Source organism: Podarcis liolepis, assembly GCF_965112155.1.
Source record: "Podarcis liolepis genome assembly, chromosome: 6".
Taxonomy (NCBI): domain Eukaryota; kingdom Metazoa; phylum Chordata; class Lepidosauria; order Squamata; family Lacertidae; genus Podarcis; species Podarcis liolepis.
In genome coordinates, this window is record NC_139559.1 from 4,484,409 (window position 1) to 4,503,963 (window position 19,555).

The following is a 19,555-nucleotide window of genomic DNA, read 5'->3' on the forward strand; positions in this document are numbered from 1 at the left end:
TGGAAGGACGTGTGGATCCAGAATTGGCCTCCACAGTCACTTACAGACTCATTGTTAAAACCGTGTTTATGGAAGACAATCTTACTCGGCTACGAGTGATCACTAAAGAAGAAGAAGAAGATAAAGTCATCATCATCATCAGCAGCAGCAGTAGCAGCAGCAGCAGCAGCAGCAGCAGGGAACCAGTTTAGCTGAAGGATTGCTTTATGCAATATTTGCCTACTTTACCCCTTTGATCTGCAGGACTGACACTTTTACACATGCCAAATAACATTCATTCCACATTTGCAAGTTTGGAACTCCCTGTCCATGAAGATTAGGCAAGCACCTTTGCTGTATTATTTTCAGTGCCTTCTAAAAATGGTTGTTTAGGCAAGTCTAGCTAGACATGTACTTTTATTATGCATATTTGTTTCAAAAACTACTAAGGCCTTGGAGGACTTTGAAGACACTAGATCTAGGAAACAAGACAGCAGTATGGATACAGATTTAAGGCAGGGCTTCCCTGGATCAAAGCACCAAGAGAGATGAAATCAAATACCTGATCTGAACAGCTTGGTTTTGAATCTGATTAAATCAACCATACGATATTCTACAAAATCCCACATTACTATATGCCTGCCTTCCCCTAATGAATAACTTTGCCAATGCAGGTACTGTCTGAAAGAGAGGGAAAGGAAAGCTAAAAGGTTTGAGTTGCAGGATTGCGGAGACTACTTTCTTCACCTGGGAAAAGAGCAGCCCAAGTGCTCTCTCCTCCAATAAATAATAATAATAATAATAATAATAATAATAATAATACCTTTATGGTCAATGTACAACCTGTATACAATTAAATTAACCGAGCCTCCCCTTCCCCACAAACACTCAATCTCATTGCACTCTGTGTGCTTGTCGCACAACAAACCAACCCTGAAAGTCAGTTGCACTATATTATTTTCCGTTCAGCAGCCTCACAGCCCACCGATACAAACTGTTTCTTAGCCTGTTGGTACGACTGATTATACTTCTATATCTCCTGCCCGAAGGTCGAAGGTTAAAGAGGTGTTGGCTGGGGTGTGAATTGCCCCTGATAATTTTTCTTGCTCTCCTAAGGCAACGATCCCTTGCGATGTCATCTAGGGGACAGCCCATGATATCATGTGCTGTGTTCACCACCCTCTGTAAAGACCTTGCCTGCCTTAGAAGATGAACTGGGCAGTAGCAATAGTTCCCCCTGGTTTGTGACATCAGCACCCACTACGCCAATCCCTGCCCTCATCTTGGACTTAGGTAAAGGGACCCCTGACCATTAGGTCCAGTCGTGGCCGACTCTGGGGTTGCAGCGCTCATCTCGCTTTACTGGCCGAGGGAGCCGGCATTTGTCTGCAGACAGCTTCCGGGTCATGTGGCCAGCATGACGAAGCCACTTCTGGCGAACCAGAGCAGTTCACGGAAACGCTGTTTACCTTCCCACTGGAGTGGTACCTATTTATCTACTTGCACTTTTGACGTGCTTTCGAACTGCTACGTTGGCAGAAGCTGGGACCGAACAATGGGAGCTCACCCCGTCACAGGGATTCTTGGACTTATCTGCATGCTAAACAACCAATTCATCCCAAGCAAAAGAAGCAGGCGAAGAGTGTCGTGCTAGAAAGCCCTAGAAAGTGTGCTTAAATGACATTTACATTAATGGAAGCAAGATCTTTATTTTAATTGCTGACACTGCAGCCTTATTCACACTTGCTTGGGACCAAGTATCACTGAACTCAGCAGTTCAACTTGTTAGTCAATCAAAATAAAAAAAATTCCTTCCAGTAGCACCTTAAAGACCAACTAAGTTAGTTCTTGGTATGAGCTTTCGTGTGCATGCACACTTCTTCAGATACAGTGTATCTGAAGAAGTGTGCATGCACACGAAAGCTCATACCAAGAACTAACTTAGTTGGTCTTTAAGGTGCTCCTGGAAGGAATTTTTTTTATTTTGACTATGGCAGACCAACACAGCTACCTATCTACTACTTGTTAGTCAATCGTTACCCAGAAGGTCTTCAAGTGACTGGCAACGTATTTAGAGCGTAAATGAAAACACAGTATAATATAAACACATTTACATAAAATCTTTCAAATGAAAATGCATGCAAAATACTAAAAAATACAGAAAAAACCCATGCTTTCCCCCACCATCATGAGAAGCTGTAGAAAGTTCTGGCAGCACATTGACAGCAGACAACATCATCATAGTCCATCAAAAGCCTGTAATAAGAGGTAAGCTTTTTCTTGACACTGACAAATGTCAGTGAAGGTCCCTGGCAGACTTCCCTAGGGAGGGCGTTCTACAAATGGGGTGCTACAACTGAAAAGGCCCTCTCCTTTATCACCCTCAGAGCCTATATCAAGAAAGTGAGTAAGCAAGCAAAGGATTTAACTGTAGGTCAGGCAAATGCGGGTGTCACTTTGGGTTAAACCTGGGACTTGCCAATCAGAAGGTCAGCAGTTCGAATCCCCACAACGGGGTGAGCTCCCGTTGCTCGGTCCCTGCTCCTGCCAACCTAGCAGTTCGAAAGCACGTCAAAGTGCAAGTAGATAAATAGGTACCTCTCCGGCGGGAAGGTAAATGGCATTTCCGTGCGCTGCTCTGGTTCGCCAGAAGCGACTTAGTCCTGCTGGCCACATGGCCCGGAAGCTGTACGCCGGCTCCCTCGGCCACTAAAGCGAGATGAGCACCGCAATCCCAGAGTCGGCCACGACTGGACCTAATGGTCAGGGGTCCCTTTGCCTTACAGGCAAATGCTGTTGTGCTGAAGTTTGCTTTATTGCCTTTGGCTTGCTACGTACTTGTCTTAGACATTTCTACCTACTCTCCCCTCCCTTTTACAATGAAACAAAGCTTAGATGTGTTGAACTGGCAGTTCTGTATCAATTACCTTAATAAATTCAAGGATTCCGACTAGTGGGTTTTGACACAAGGCCAATGCCTACATTTTATTAAACTGACCAAAAGCCACGTCACACCATTAATAAGCATATTCAGCATGAAATGCTTAGGAGTGTGCAGTGGACTCAGACAAATCTTGAATCCAGAGGTGACAGGAGACACCTTGGAGTGATTCGGATTGGTCAGAGGCAAAAGAGGATCTCTGTGAGGCAGAATGGCTTTAGCCAGAAAGCAAATCACTTCATTCTTTCCACTGCAAAAGCAATTTTAAAGGTGGCTAACACAAAAGCCCCTGGACATGTTCATCTGCAGTTTGCTTGCCCATGGACACATTTGCTGTATCTCAGTTTCTCAGACCAACTGCCCAGAAACCACACAAGAAGATTAAGGGATTGCCACTATAAAATGGGAACCGCTTCCATTGTGAGAAATCCACTCCGGCTATCCTTCTGAAATTTGGCATGATTCATGCCTTCAGAAGGGATGACGTCACCTGAAAATTTCATCCAATTCCACCCCCAAATGAAAATAAAGAGAGAGGTTCCCTTTTGGGGGGAGAAAGCATTTTAGAGGTGGCTGGCACAAAAGCCCGCAGACCTTTATGCCTGTAATTTAACAGACTTTATCCTCTTTGTGGGGTTACTATGCATGCCAATTGCATTTACTTCTGTTCAAAGGGGGCAATGCCACAAAACAGAGCTGGGACTCTGAGCTGAACTGGGCAGCCTACAACTCGGTCTGATATAAATTGAGCTAGTGGCTAGTATGGAAGGGTCTGGAAGTGAGAGCTGGACCATAAAGAAGGCTGATCGCCGAAGAATTGATGCTTTTGAATTCTGGTGCTGGAGGAGACTCTTGAGAGTCCCATGGACTGCAAGAAGATCAAACGCATCCATTCTGAAGGAAATCAGCCCTGAGTGCTCACTGGAAGGACAGAGCCTGAAGCTGAGGCTCCAATACTTTGGCCACCTCATGAGAAGAGAAGACTCCCTGGAGAAGACCCTGATGTTGGGAAAGATGGAGGGCACAAGGAGAAGGGGACGACAGAGGACGAGATGGTTGGACAGTGTTCTCGAAGCTACCAGCATGAGTTTGACCAAACTGCGGGAGGCAGTGGAAGACAGGAGTGCCTGGCGTGCTCTGGTCCATGGGGTCACGAAGAGTTGGACACGACTAAACGACTCAACAACAACAAAGTGGCTAGTCTGAGTCTGAACAGAATCGTGCAGTTGGTGTGCACCCCTACAAAATATCATATATCTGTGTGGTATATCAATTCATAGTGCACTTTGCAATATTAAAACAAAAGGGAGCTGAGAGAGGTGGAACAGAAAGAGAGCATAGCATGGTTTGGTAGACAGAATGCAGAAGACACCTTGGGAATCAGAGTTCAGCCTCTGTTTCAGTCATGATGAGAATTTGCAGGAAGTTATGCAATTTCTGGCAATGTACCGCTTCCAGGCCTGGGGATGCTGGGGGTATTGGAATTTTACCTTCCTCCCAATGATGACTACAAGGAGTACTGAAGTTCTCACCCTGGGCCAGCAGGGGGATACTGTAGATAGTTTTCACTCAGGTCCGCATATGCAAATAAGGAAGTGACGTTCAGTGATTGGATAGTTACAGAAAGTTGTTACTGCTGCTTTGTAGCTGAACACTATATAAGCAGGCTGGCTGAACCCTTCAGCCCAGTTCTGTTCTGGCCTGTGAATAAACAAGAGCTGTTTGAAGAATCGCTGTGTCGTCTGATATGTCCTTAACAAGGAGAGATAGCATGGATGCAGACCCTTCCTTGTCTTCAGAAGCAGGGTAGGCGGCTAAAGACAGAGGGGTCACCTGCTGAAAGTCCCATGTTCAGTCCCTTGCATTCTGCCTGGGAGCCTTTGGCTCCCTTAATACATGCATTTGAAGTTGAATGGTTCCGCCTTTGGTGAACTTGTCTGACTGGCCTGAGTCCAAGTTCCAGACTAAGGCCCGCTTTACACAAGAGGGATTTTCTACATAGATACTGTGAAGTGGCCAACGCACTCACCGGCATTTTTGAAAACAAATATATTTCAGAATGAGACCGTAATCCATGCTTTGAAGCAGAAGACAGCTCACAATGGACCATGGGGAAATCTAAACACACAGGCTTTAATTCTCAGGAGATTGCATTAAATGAGAAAGGGGGGGGGGCATTGTGGGTGGAAGCTAATAGGAAATTCTGACCAAAGGGCATCCATTGAAGATTTCTCTGCAGCAAAAGTTAATTGCACAGAACACAGCTGAGACCCTGCTCCCAAGCTACACCTGGCAGAATTCTCCATTCCATGCAATCCTTAAAGGTATAGAAGCTCTTTGGGGTCTGGTGTTTGCAACATCACATATTGCAGGCATCTATGGCTTCATCCCTGATTTGTCAAGATATTAACTTCATATTGTTTCTAACGTTGCCCTTTCCCAGTCCAAAGACTCACCTTAAGAGTTCAGACACCATGTGAGAGACTTCTGGGAAAAGATTTATAATGAATTTTAAAAAATGATGAAATATACATTTATTAAGAAACCAGAGGCCTTTCTCCTTGGAATAATAGGTTCTGAGTTACCCAAGAAAGATGTAAAGTTATTTTTGTATGCCACAACTGCTGCTCGAATTCTTATAGCCAAGAAATGGAAAACACAAGAACTACCAACTGAGGAAGAAGGGCAGGTGAAAATGATGGACTATATGGAGTTGGCTGACCTTACTGGAAGAATCTGCGGCCAGAAAGAAGAGGAATATCAAGAAGAGTGGAAGAAATTTAAAGACTATTTGAATAAAAACCGCAACATTAAAAATTAGAAATTACTTGAAAGTACTAAATAGGCCTAGGATGAAATTAAGAGTTAGTTAAATAATTGCGATTTAGAACCTTAAGAAAAGTTAAGAAATTTTATTTTAATTTGAATACTGTGTTTTAATAATGATATTAGAAAACTGCTACATTTAAATACAAGGAAATTCAGATGGGAGGGCTCAGAGGAAGTCCAAAACATGTTTATGATGTTAGAAGTTTAAATAACCAATTAATTTGTATTGTCTAGGTGTTTGTTGACATGTATTTTTTCTTTCTTTCTTTTACTTTTTCCTTTTTCCTATTTTCTTTTTTGGTTTATATTTGTGACTTTGTTTCTTCCTTTTTAGTTGTAGTATGGGTTATATTTCTATGAAACTTAATAAAAACTATTTTTTTTAAAAAAGAGTTCAGACACCATGGCAGAATGGATATGTTAAGTTGTGGGTGAACATACCAGACGACACAGCGATTCTTCAAACAGCTCTTGTTTATTCACAGGCCAGAACAGAACAGAACTGAAGGGTTCAGCCAGCCTGCTTATATAGAGCTCCAGTACAACGTAACTGTAACAATTTTCTAAAACTATCCAATCACTGAATGTCACCTTCGATCCCTTATTTGCATAACTATCTACGGTATCCCCCTGCTGGCCCAGGGTGAGAACTTCAGTACATAACAGTATAACTGCAGTGCCTTCCCACCTGTCTCTCAGCAGTTTCTTAGCTCTCCTTTCCCTCTTGCACATTCTCATACGCAGGATTATGACTGTACTCTGCAGCAGTGGGGCTGTAGGGAGGGGAGATGCAGGCACAGAATGAAAAGTGCCCTTACAGACTTTGGGCTAAGACTTAAAGTAACATGCAGAGTCTCTCCAGTTGGAGACGACTTGGTTGCTTGGGTTGGCTAAGGCACACGGAGACGATTGCACAAAAAAACACTGCCAGGTTCAGAATCTGAGAGGTGTATTTTTTTGGGGGGGGGGGGAAGAATAATCAGAGGTGCAGAGATCAAGCAGTTATATGATCTGAATGTTGGCCACTCACAGCCAAAAAGAAGGCAAAAGGGGGTAAAGATGGGCATTTCCTAACGAGTATGTCTAGATGGACGTTTAGAAACAATTACTATTATTTAAACAGAAATGTATCTGTTTAAATATCTCTGGGTAAACTGGCCAGGTGACCTGCGTTCTTTCTCAGTCTCCTCTCCAGGTGCTGATAACTGTGGGTGGGCAACTTCAAGCTCTCCCCTCCTTAATCTTATAGTTATTTATCTTCCAATTGGATGTTGCCATCATCCTGGAATCTTCTGATGAAGGGCGGTATATAAAATGAAAGAAGAAGAAGAAGACAACAGCCCTTTCAAAAGAAGTGTGCCCTCTGTAAAGTAGGACATATGATCACCCTACCAAACATCTTATTTCTTCTCCCATCTGCACCAAAACACTTAGTATCACATTTCACAGAAAAGGTTTGAAATATACTTGGAGTTGAGACTGGATTTCATGCTCTTTATTCAGCTCATAGTGGTGAGGAGGAATGGAAGTTCTCCCAGAACGTCTGCTTTATAGACATTATTTACACAATGGGCCCCACATGATTGGCTAATTCCAGGATTCTCCTGTAGGCCAATCAGGTTGCGGATTCACTTCCACCTGGAGCTGGATTGGGCGGCTCCTGTGGACCAATCAGACTGCTGCATTCTGAGTCCTATTGTTCTAGGACCAATCAGACTGCTGCATTTTGGATCCTATTCAACTCAGTACATAAAAGGTTAAAAAAATCCGTTCAGCTATTCTGACCAGCGAATCCATATAGTAAAATACATAATAAGGTCGTTTAAAAGTTGATATTCCTTCCATATGGGAAACACAGCTGTAGCTGAAGACACATTTATTAATAGCAGAATCTTTGTTTCTAAACCAAGCCAGTATTTGGGGAACAAGGATGGTTTGAAACAGAGGAGGATGAACGTGCAGGGAAGTGTAGGCTAGGGCACACCGACATTGCAGCCAAGGGCAGCGTGGGAGAATCTGTGCGGATGCATCCAGAATCACGTGGATCCAGAAGATCTGCTGCTGCACCGTTAATTTGGGAGCAGATGCTCCCATTGCAGGCCTGTCTGGCTTGATGAGGCGTGAGCCAGGGAGCAGTGGAGCTCTCCTGGCAGAAGGAACCTGCAGGGAGTTAAGCAATGACTAGCAATTCCCAGCTTCCAGGCCTGGGGGTGTCGGCTGTATCTGAGCCGGGTTCTTACCTCACCAGAACAGTGATGATGACAACAAAGAGGAGCAGCTTATCGTGTTTATGGGTGCAGGACCCTTCTTGCCTGAAGCCCCATTAAAGGCAGGAATAAGCAGATAACCAGGGAAGGGCTGCATGTTGCAGGTCCCAGGCTCAATCCTCAAAAGTCCAAGGCCCTGGAAACGTTGTCGCTTTTACTGGTGGAATGGGCTGGTGTGGAATACAAGCAGTACCTCTTGTTCGACATTGTTCTCTAAGAGCCAGTGTGGTGTAGTGGTTAAGAGTGGTAGATTCGTAATCTGGGGAACCGGGTTCGCGTCTCCGCTCTTCCACATGCAGCTGCTGGGTGACCTTGGGCTAGTCACACTTCTCTGAAGTCTCTCAGCCTCACTCACCTCACAGATACAGATAGGTAGCCGTGTTGGTCTGCCATAGTCAAAATAAAAAAATTCCTTCCAGTAGCACCTTAAAGACCAACTAAGTTAGTTCTTGGTATGAGCTTTCGTGTGCATGCACACTTGGTATCTGAAGAAGTGTGCATGCACACGAAAGCTCATACCAAGAACTAACTTAGTTGGTCTTTAAGGTGCTACTGGAAGGAATTTTTTTATTTTCACCTCACAGAGTGTTTGTTGTGGAGGAGGGAGGGAAAGGAGAATGTTAGCCGCTTTGAGACTCCTTAAAGGGAGTGAAAGGCGGGATATCAAATCCAAACTCTTCTTCTTCTTCTTCAAGCAGCAGGATAATATTAAGGCAGTTCCAGCAAAAGCAAACTGATGAAGACACTGTAAAACCTGATGGATTAATGCCTCTGAACAGTGGTGTAGCGTGGGTTGTCAGCACCTGGGGCAAGGCAAGTAATTTGTGCCCCCTAACCCGTGGATTTGCGCCCCCTAACCCGTGGATTTGCGCCCCCTAACCCGTGGATTTGCCTAACCCCCCATGTTGCGCCCGGTGCGGCCGGCCTCCCCCTGCACCCCCCACGCTACGCCACTGCCTCTGAAAGAAGATGTAAAGGCTTGTACAGTTTTGCTTGTACAGTGGTACATCGGGTTACAGACGTTTCAGGTTACAGACTTTGCTAACCCAGAAATAGTACCTCGGGTTAAGAACTTTGCTTCAGGGTGAGAACAGAAATCGCGCGGCGGTGCTGCGGTGGCAGCAGGAGGCCCTTGTTAGCTAAAGTGGTGCCTCAGATTAAGAACAGTTGCAGGTTAAGAACGGACCTTCAGAATGAGGGTTCTTAACCTGAGGTACCACTGTACTGCTGCCACAATTTTCACAAGAAAGAAGACTGTAGTAAAGTTGTCCTTTATAAACATAATAGCAGCTTCATGCCCAGAACTGCTAAGGAATGCCAAGAAATAAAACAAAACAAAAATCAGTGCAGTTTTGAAATCAGTGATTAAAGTACAGTTTTGGAAGGTTCATTCCCCTTTCGGCACGGTTTCAGCTATGGAAAGACAGCATACAGATAAAATGATGTGGATGACCTTGATTCAAAATGGCACCCAACTGTAGCCAAACACAGATGCTCCTTAATCTCAGGAACAATCAAGCAAAATTTGGTTATATCTTAAGAGGTGCCCAGAAAGTGGTGGTGGGGGATGAGTGTTCAGACCCCTGGGCTCTCACTTGTGGGGTGCCTCAGGGCTCCATCCTCTCCCCCATGCTTTTTAACATCTACATGCAGCCGCTGGGAGAAATCATCAGAGGGGTTGGGCTGGGTGTTCACCAGTATGTGAATGATACCCAGCACTACCTCTCTTTCAAATCAGAACCAGTGAAGGCGGTGAATGTTCTGTGCGAGGACAGTTGGAGGATGAATGGATAGCAGCTAATGGATTGAAGCTGAATTCTGACAAGACAGAAATACTGTTTCTAGGGGATGGGCAGGTGTAGGGGACTCCCTGGTTCTGAATGGGGTAAATATGAAGGACCAGGTGCGCAGCCTGGGAGTCATTTCGGACTCACAGCTGTCCATGGAGGCACAGGTTAATTCTGTGTCCAGGGCAGCTGTCTACCAGCTCCATCTAGTACACCAGATGAGACTCTACCTGCCTGCACACTGTCTCGCCAGAGTGATGATACATGCTCTGGTTATCTCCTGCTTGGACTACTGCAATGTGCTCTACATGGGGCTACCTTTGAAGGTGACCTGGAAACTGCAATTAATCCAGAATGCGGCAGCTAGACTGGTGACTGGGAGTGGCCACTGAGACCAATAACACCGGTCCTGAAAGACCTACATTGGCTCCCAGTACATTTCCGAGCACAATTCAAAGTGTTGGTGCTGACCTTTAAAGCCTTAAACGGCCTTGGACCTGTACACTTGAAGGAGCTTCAGCCTGAACTCTGAGGTCCAGCACCGAGGGCCTTCTGGTGGTTCCCTCACTGTGAGAAGTGAGGTTACAGGGAAGCAGGCAGAGGGCCTTCTCGGTGGTGGCGCCTGCCCTGTGGAACACCCTCCCATCAGATGTCAAAGAAATAAACAACTGACATTTAGAAGACATCTGAAGGCAGCCCTGTTTAGGGAAGCTTTTAATGTTTGATTCTATTTTCAATATTCTGTTGGAAGCCGTCCAGAGTGGCTGGGGCAACCCAGTCAGATGGGATGGGTATAAATAAATAAATGCATAGTAAACAAACAAAATAGTAGATACTGCACCAAAAAGAGTCCCAAACCAAACTTTCAGAGCTTTATGCAGGCCTTGTTCACATGTGAATCTCAGACTCTCACACTCCCTGCTCCTTTCCCTTCTTCTCTTCTAGAGAACCCAGGAGGTCAAGTGTGGAGGCTTTTGCTTCATTTTTAGACTTAAAAAAACACATCTCAGAGTTGGGTCCCCCTGCTTCCCCTAGTGCAAAAAATCCACTAGAAAAGGACTTTTGTAGTTTGAAAAGTGATGTGATAATGCACTTGTGGGAGGGATGAATGAATGACTAAAGGGAAGATGTGTAAACATCCTGCAAGCGAATCAGAATGATTGCTAATTGTCACATAACTGGCCCATAAACAGCTCAGAATAAATAAAGCTCAATAAAGGCTAGCTATAATCTTACCATGTAACTCTTGTACAAGCAAAACAGGATGAATGCTCAATTAAATAGGTTGTCTGTAGGGCCCTAAATGTCTCATCAGTCAGAGGTCTTGAAACCAAATCGTATGAGGATCAGTTGAAAGAGCTAAGTACATTTAGCCTGACAAAGAGTTCATTGGGGCGGAGGAGATAGTGATCTTCATATACGGTATATATGAAGGGCTGACATGCAGAAGATGGGATAAACTTTGTTGTCACAGAGGACAGAACCAGAATCAATGGATGGAACTGCTGGGAAGCAGACTTGGGCTTTTTCCGACTGCAAAATCTATTTGACAGGGAACAATTAGACTGGTGACTGGGAGTGGCCACTGAGACCATATATCACCGGTCTTGAAAGACCTACATTGGCTCCCAGTACGTTTCCAAGCACAATTCAAAGTGTTGGTCCTGACCTTTAAAGCCCTAAACGGCCTCGGTCCAGTATACCTGAAGGAGCATCTCCACCCCCATCATTCACTAAGGTACAGCTCCAAGGGCCTTCTGGCGGTTCCCTCACTGTGAGAAGCCAAACTACAGGGAACCAGGCACAGGGTCTTCTCGGTGGTGGCGCCCGCCCTGTGGAAAGCCCTCCCACCAGATGTCAAAGAGAAAAACAACTACCAGACTTTTAGAAGACATCTGAAGGCAGCCCTGTTTAGGGAAGCTTTTAATGTTTGATGTATAACTGTATTTTAATATTTTGTTGGAAGCTGCCCAGAGTGGCTGGGGAAACCCAGCCAGATGGGCAGGGTATAAATAATAAAATTATTATTATTATTATTATTATTATTATTATTATTATTATTATTATTACAGACTGCCTTGGGAGGCGTGGTCCCTCCTTCACCTCAGGCATTTAAGCAGAGACTGAGTGTCTATAGCTGCACCGTGCATTGCAGATTCTGAATGGGGCAGGGGATTGAACCAAATAACCTCTAAGGTCCCTTCTAACTCTGTAATCCAATGATGCATTAGATTATCCCAGATTCCAGAATTGTGAGAGGGGAAAATTCCACCCACCCTGTAGGCTCTTCAGCTATATCCTGAATAGCTGGGGGGGGGGAGAGAAACAGGTTGAGCCCCTCAGTTTAAGGATGCTAAATTGCTGCTGTTCAAACACAGGATGGCACCCTGAACCCAGCCATGGAGTGAATCATAGAATCATAGAATCCTAGAGTTGGAAGAGACCACAAGGGCCATCGAGTCCAACCCCCTGCCAAGCAGGAAACACCACCAGAGCACTCCTGACATATGGTTGTCAAGCCTCTGCTTAAAGACCTCCAAAGTAGGAGACTCCACCACACTCCTTGGCAGCAAATTCCACTGTCAAACAGCTGTCAGGAAGTTCTTCCTCATGTTTAGGTGGAATCTTCTTTCTTGTAGTTTGGATCCATTGCTCCGTGTCCGCTTCTCTGGAGCAGCAGAAAACAACCTTTCTCCCTCCTCTATGTGACATCCTTTTATATATTTGAACATGGCTATCATATCACCCCTTAACCTCCTCTTCTCCAGGCTAAACATGCCCAGCTCCCTTAGCCGTTCCTCATAAGGCATCGTTTCCAGGCCTTTGACCATTTTGGTTGCCCTCCTCTGGACACGTTCCAGTTTGTCAGTGTCCTTCTTGAATTGTGGTGCCCAGAACTGGAGTGATAACAACAGAAACTATTATAATGCCACCAGTGCTCAGACCAGTTGGGCTTCAACTGCTAGCAACAGATTTAGGATTAAGAAAAACATCCTAATTATTGTAAGAGACGACCAGTAACAGAGTAATCTGTTTAGGCAAGGTGTCAGATCTACTGAAAAATGGTTTCTTCAGATGCTGCTCAAATCTTTTTTTTTTTTTTTTTAAGTTTGCTCAGGTATCTCCTAAGAAAACGTTAGGTACAAATTCCAATCTTAAAACAGAAGCTAAACTAGGTAAGCTCATTTTATGATTCTTTCATTATGAAAGATAATGCATCTACTATCAATATAAAACAATACAATTTATGCACAAATCACAAACATCTTATTGTATTTTAAGCTTTAAATGTGTTTTTGTACAGGTATGAAATGTCATTATTGTATTGTTTAACGACAGGCATCGTTAAGCACAAAAGTCAAGACATTTCTTGACATTCCATAGTTCTATTAAAAAAAATTAGTGAACAGGGAAATTTAGTTTCAGAATAATTACATCGTACCAGTTCAGCATGTTGTGAATGCAAAGCGGTCCCCAAATCAATCCCTGACATTTCCAGTTAAATATGGGTGTCAGATACCAGGACTGGGCTTTGGAGAATCGCTTCTGTTCAGAATAGACAACACATAGCTAGATAGATCAATGATCTGACTCTGTGTAAGAGAGCTGTTATTGGATCAATGACATTTATATAGCCTGTTCTTACTTTATGACATTTCAATAAGGACAGCAATCGAGGTCTATGGTTTTAAGCATGGCCCGTTTAAGCTGGCTCAAGCCTGGGCTTCTCTTCCGTGAAGGTCCAACACCAGCTTTCTGTTTCCTTCCTTAGCTGTTGTGCACCAGACTTATTCACAGATGCCAACCAAAGAGCAGTTCCCTGGACAATTTGAGGGCAGGAAACTGCTTAGCAGAAGCCAACATAGCTAATGGAGAGCTCAGAAAGATACATTCTGGACCAAGTTTGCAACAGGGCCCTTTTAAGAGAAAGGCTGACATCACTGACACGCCTAATGTGACCACTATGTCCTCAGACTTCTATTTGGAGGGAATTTTGGACCAGAGTTTGCTTGAAACAGGGGTTTCGGAGTTTGCCACAACTTCTGAGCCATCCACCGTGATAATTATGAAGATCTGATGAAGCCAAAGGTCTGGTTGGTTATTTCAAAGCAATATATGAACCCCAGCTAGGAGCGACAGCATTGTAGATGGGTGATACATACCTCCAATCTCTTCCCATGCTCTCTTCCTTCCCCTCACAGCCTTTCTACTTAAAAAAAATTTCTTCCAAAAAAAAATTTTTTTTTTTTATTTTGACTATGGCAGACCAACACGGCTACCTATCTACTACTGGAGCCTTTCTACTTCCCTTTCTTCCCTTAAGGCCACCCCTTCCTTCCAATCTGTCATAAACGTGGGGGTTGCTCGTGCGCAAGTTGGTGCCACTCCTGGCTAAGTTGGCTTGTTAAACCTTTCCTGTCTGGGCAGCCCTTCACTTCGTGGCTGCCTCAGTCGCTAGCAGAATCCGTCAGTGGGCGTTTCTTAAACCTTTTCCAGCATAAAAGCTGTTGGACGCCAAGTCTCCTCCTACTCTCCCTGCGCGGAAGTCTTCTGCGCAGGGAGGGTGCGGGTAGCGGAGGACCCGTGCTCTCCCCGCTGGTGTCCAGCGAAGAGTCCTGGAGCCCTCTCGCCGATTCCCCCATCTGCCCCCCTTTATCCCTGGTGTTACGCTGATTTCCTTCCCCAGCTGATGAGCTGCCTCTCTCCCTGCTGGGCCCTTCTCCAGCATCACTTGGGAGCCTTGTCTCCGCCTCTAGCTCCAATGTCAGTTCCCTGACACAATCCTTCAGTTTTTGCCCTCTTCCCTTGATAAGCGCTGAGTTTATGTTTCCAACCTTTATGCAATTTCCACTTTGCTTGGTTGGGTGGAAACCATGCAACGTCCCTAGCAGAGACATCACCTTGCCAACAAATGTCCATATAGTTAAAGCTCTGGTTTTCCCAGCAGTGATGTATGGAAGTGAGAACTGGACCATAAAGAAGGCTGATTGCCGAAGAATTGATGCTTTTGAATTCTGGTGCTGGAGGAGACTCTTGAGAGTCCCATGGACTGCAAGAAGATCAAACGTATCCATTCTTAAGGAAATCAGCCCTGAGTGCTCACTGGAAGGACAGATCCTGATGCTGAGGCTCCAAGACTTTGGCCACCTCATGAGAAGAGAAGACTCCCTGGAAAAGACCCTGATGTTGGGAAAGATGGAGGGCACAAGGAGAAAGGGACGACAGAGGACGAGATGGTTGGACAGTGTTCTCGAAGCTACCAGCATGAGTTTGACCAAACTGCGGGAAGCAGTGGAAGACAGGAGTGCCTGGCGTGCTCTGGTCCATTGGGTCACGAAGAGGCGGACACGACTAAATGACTAAATGACTAAACAACAACAACAACAACAACAATAATATCTTTATTGTCATTGCCCCCTTCGGGGACAACAAAATTACTTGACTGCTCCATAAAAAAAAAACAGCTCTTGCAGTGTTTCCCACCCTAGCCAAGGTCCTGCCATCCCACCATCTCTGTGAAACATTTTTGAAAGTTATTTGCTCCCTGGATGCATGCAGGTCTACATCTTCACCCATCAACCCAGACAACCCATTCCTTTCATTAGTTTTGTTCTGATATTGCACAGCTCTGATGACTTCCAAATAAGGGGAGGTATAAGAGTGTGCAGTATAAGACATACAGCATTTTTCAAGCTGTCTGCTCCAAAACATAGTCATCATCTAGCGCAGTGGTTCTCAACCTTGGGTCCCCAGATGTTTTTGGCCTACAACTCCCATGATCCCTAGCTCACAGGACAAGTGGTCAGGGATGATGGGAATTGTAGGCCAAAAGCAACCTTGGGACCCAAGGCTGACAGAAGGGGAAACAGAAGGGCAGGGCAAGAAGCAAAACCACACGAAGCAAGAGATATGACTCTTACCTTCACACAGCAGACTACACACCAGCCACACAAAGGTCTCTCCATTATCACAATTCGTTACTGAGGAGGGCACAGAGGAAGGTGGCAAAAGGCACACTTCCAATGGCCAGAGACAATGGCCTGGGGGGCTGCATTCAGATCTTGGGCCTTAGGTCCCCCCCATCTCTGCTGAATTTTTTCTCAGTTACTTCTTTCAGGACGTGTTTGCACAGCTGTTTGGTGCAGCTAACTCACAAATCATAAAAGAGAGGGACAGTATAAGAGCTGAACTACAACATTTCAGGTCAAAATAAAAAAAATCCTTCCAGTAGCACCTTAAAGACCAACTAAGTTAGTTCTTGGTATGAGCTTTCGTGTGCATGCAGATACTTCGTATCTGAAGAAGTGTGCATGCACACGAAAGCTCATACCAAGAACTAACTTAGTTGGTCTTTAAGGTGCTACTGGAAGGAATTTTTTTATTTTGACTATGGCAGACCAACACGGCTACCTATCTGTAACTGGAACATTTCAGGTGTCTTTCAAGCTATCCAGTTTTGTTCCCTGCAAAATTCTAACAGCAGTCAGACAAGTGCTCTGGTCTCTTTAGTAAATTCCATTTATTTGTGAACTTATGCCATTGCAAAAAAAAAAAAAAAAAAGAATGATTGAAATAAGGAGATGAAAGGAACATGGTAATAAATAATAACTACAGCTACACCTCCTTCTAGTGAAAACTGAGGCAGGATTTGGGGGTAATGGATTAGGAAGATATGGGAAGTGTAAGAAAGAGGAAGTTTCCTCCTCTTTATCCAAACTAAATGTAGCACAACTGCACCAATCTTTCTTTGAAAAAACTTTTTATCAGTGATTTAGGACAACTTGAGACCCTGCAAGCAAAGTACAACTCAATAGTTGTGGCCTGCCATGGGACACCAAACCCCCGTCTTTGCTATCCAAAAAAATAAAGTGAGACCCTGATGTTGGGAAAGATGGAGGGCACAAGGAGAAGGGGACGACAGAGGACGAGATGGTGGGACCGTGTTCTCGAAGCTACCAAGATGAGTTTGACCAAACTGCGGGAGGCAGTGGAAGACAGGAGTGCCTGGCGTGCTCTGGTCCAGGGGGTCACAAAGAGTCGGACACGACTAAACGACTAAACGACTAAACAACAAGAAGTGAGCTCCTCTGGGCTAGCCGTAGGTGGCTACTAGGCTGCCTCAAGCTTGGTGCTCCTGATTTGCTGAAGGGTTTATTCTTTGGCAGATGTGTAGGAAGGGAATCCTCTGTGCACCTGCGATATTAATTACCGGGGTGTTTTAAAGGACCGAGCCTCTTAAGGGAGGTCCAAGGAGAGCTGGTGGCTCAGAGATAACAGGCGGCGGAAAACTGCTGTTTACAGAACGAAAAAATGCCACATTACATGGGAGAAAGGATGACATACGCCTTTGAAACAAAGGCTAGCAGGCTGGCCAGATGAAATTACATTTCCAAACCGAATAATGGGGGGGGGGGCGGAGAAAGAGATCCCAGGAGATCAGATATCATAAATCAAGATGCATAATGCTGTGTAGAGATCACAAGTACATACCCTATTCTAGCACTATGGAGCAAAAAAATAAAAAGGGGGGGGGGAGCAGAGAGGCATGTTACCTAGTACAGAGCCCTTGATTTGGTACAGGCCCAGGCTGCAAAGGTAAGTCTCTTTTTAGTTCAAGATGGAGAAGCTTGGGGATCTGAGAAAAACCTTCAGGCATGTGCTATTCTATCTTTTTTAAAGGGGGGAAATCAAAAAGAAACAGGATGATTTCGTGAGAGAGGAGTTCTAGCAATGACCTTGAATGGAGGGGGGACACAGAAACCAAAAAAGGCACCACACACCCTGCAGGGCCAGCCCAATTCATGTGTTTCACCTCAAAGAGACTGCAACAATGACGATGGAAAACATTTATTATTTTTTAAGAAGCTACCACAGATTTACACTGTGCTGCGAGAGGTGCCAGGGTCTGTCTGAACAGATGTATTCGCCAACGGGTGTGTCTGATCCAGAGCAGATTCTCCCTACCTGCCCTTAATGGAGTGGGAGGAGAAAAGGGGAAAAGAGGAGAATGACAGACGCCGAGAAGCACCTTCCGGCTTTCGCAGGTATGCAGCCGCTCTCTTTGCAAAGCATCTTCATGGATCATCTTTTTAAGTTTTCAGCAGAAAAAGGGGTAGGGGGTGGGGAAGGCATGCTCGACCCTTTTCCATGCACAAGAGGTCCACATGTGTGGCGGCTGAATGCCCTAAATTCGCAGACTTGCTCCCCATCCCTTGCACATTTGCAAAAACCAACAGCCCCGCACTCTATCCCTCCCAGGAAGGATGCAAAAAAATTATCTCTCCGTGGTACTTACCCGAGACAGCTCAGTCGTGGGGTGGGGCAGACGGGGTAATTTCCAAAAGCAAACGTCTTCTTGGCGACACCTTGGGGAGGGGAGGCTGGATGAGGGCGCAGCCCCAATGCGGTACTTGCATGAGGAAGCCAGCTAGCTGGCTGGATCAGCAACCTGCCACCGACCAAGGAAAATAGAAAACAGGGAGCAGATAAGAGCCAAGCGTTCCAGCTGGATCTTTGGTCCCAAGGAGATTAGATCCCCTTAGATTCCTCCCAGACCCTAAATATGCCCCCTACCCTTTGCAAAAAAAGAGAAAGACTATCCACAACCAAAGGATAACGTCTGCAACTCCCTGCATCATCACCTGTGCGTATTTCTTCTTCCATGCTTGATGCTCTCCCTTGCAGGGCTTGTGGGAGAGGCGGCTGGGCTGAGCTGTTCTCTCCGGCTGGGGCCGACGGGAGGGGAGGGAGGCTGATCTGCCCAGGCAGCTGCGTACTTTGCGGTTGTCTCCGCACTTCCTCCTTAAAGAGACAGCATCGTGAAAAACCGGCGGGAGGCGCGCCGGGCTGGCTCGGAAGAATTGTCACCCGGTCTTGCTTCTGGGCGCAATCAATCAAGCGAGAGTGCTTTTCCATAGCTTCATCAGAATGCCAGGGGGAAAAAAAGCTTCACGTGTGTAATTTCTGCAGGTCAAGAGGCTGCTGTTAGAGCCACAATAGCAAAGGCAAGTTTAAAGCAATAAACACACAAAACGTAACCGGCTGTACCTTTGTATAAATAAGGTATGCTATTCATTGTATCAGTTTGTAGATTTCAACAGAAGTCTCATAAAGTTCAACGAAAAAAGCAGAAGACTCAGTGGATCAGTTCATTCTAGTCAGTTCATGCATAAGGTACATACATGTATAAGTTGTCTATTCAAAGAGTCCAATAATCTACATGAAGGGTTACTATCCTGTATGAGACTCTGTGAAAGGATTCTGTGGAACTGTAACAACCCTTCATGTGGATTATTGGACTCTTTGAACAGACAGGTGGAATAGATACTTGTACGTGTATGGACCTTATGCATGAACTGACTAGAGAATGAACTGATCCACTAGGTCTTCTGCTTTTTTCGTTGAACTTTATGAGACTTCTGTTGAAATCTACAAATTGATACAATGAATAAAGGTAAAGGGACCCCTGACCGTTAAGTCCAGTCACAGACGACTCTGGGGTTGCGGCGCTCATCTCGCTTTACTGGCTGAGGGAGCCGGCGTACAGCTTCTGGGTCATGTGGCCAGCATGACTAAGCCACTTCTGGCAAACCAGAGCAGCGCATGGAAACGGCATTTACCTTCCCGCCAGAGCAGTACCTATTTATCTACTTGCACTGGGACGTGCTTTCAAACTGCTAGGTTGGCAGGAGCAGGGACCGAGCAACGGGAGCTCACCCCATCGCGGGGATTCGAACTGCCAACCTTCTGAT

The 19,555-nt window shown here is 45.3% G+C and overlaps 1 protein-coding gene across 3 annotated transcripts in view; it reads right to left on the minus strand.

The window, feature by feature from the left end:
- Positions 1-18,581, minus strand: part of SNPH (syntaphilin) — a 49,792-nt gene extending 31,211 nt beyond the window's left edge. The window contains exons 1-2 of one of the 3 annotated variants that reach the window (XM_083507479.1): positions 18,446-18,581; positions 18,100-18,252 (exon numbers count right to left, since the gene is read on the minus strand). The gene's annotated coding sequence lies outside the window, so the exon portion shown is untranslated. The remainder of the gene's footprint in view (positions 1-18,099; positions 18,253-18,445) is intronic. The other 2 variants (XM_083507480.1, XM_083507481.1) reach the window with 2 other exon arrangements.
- Positions 18,582-19,555: the final 974 nt, after the last annotated feature.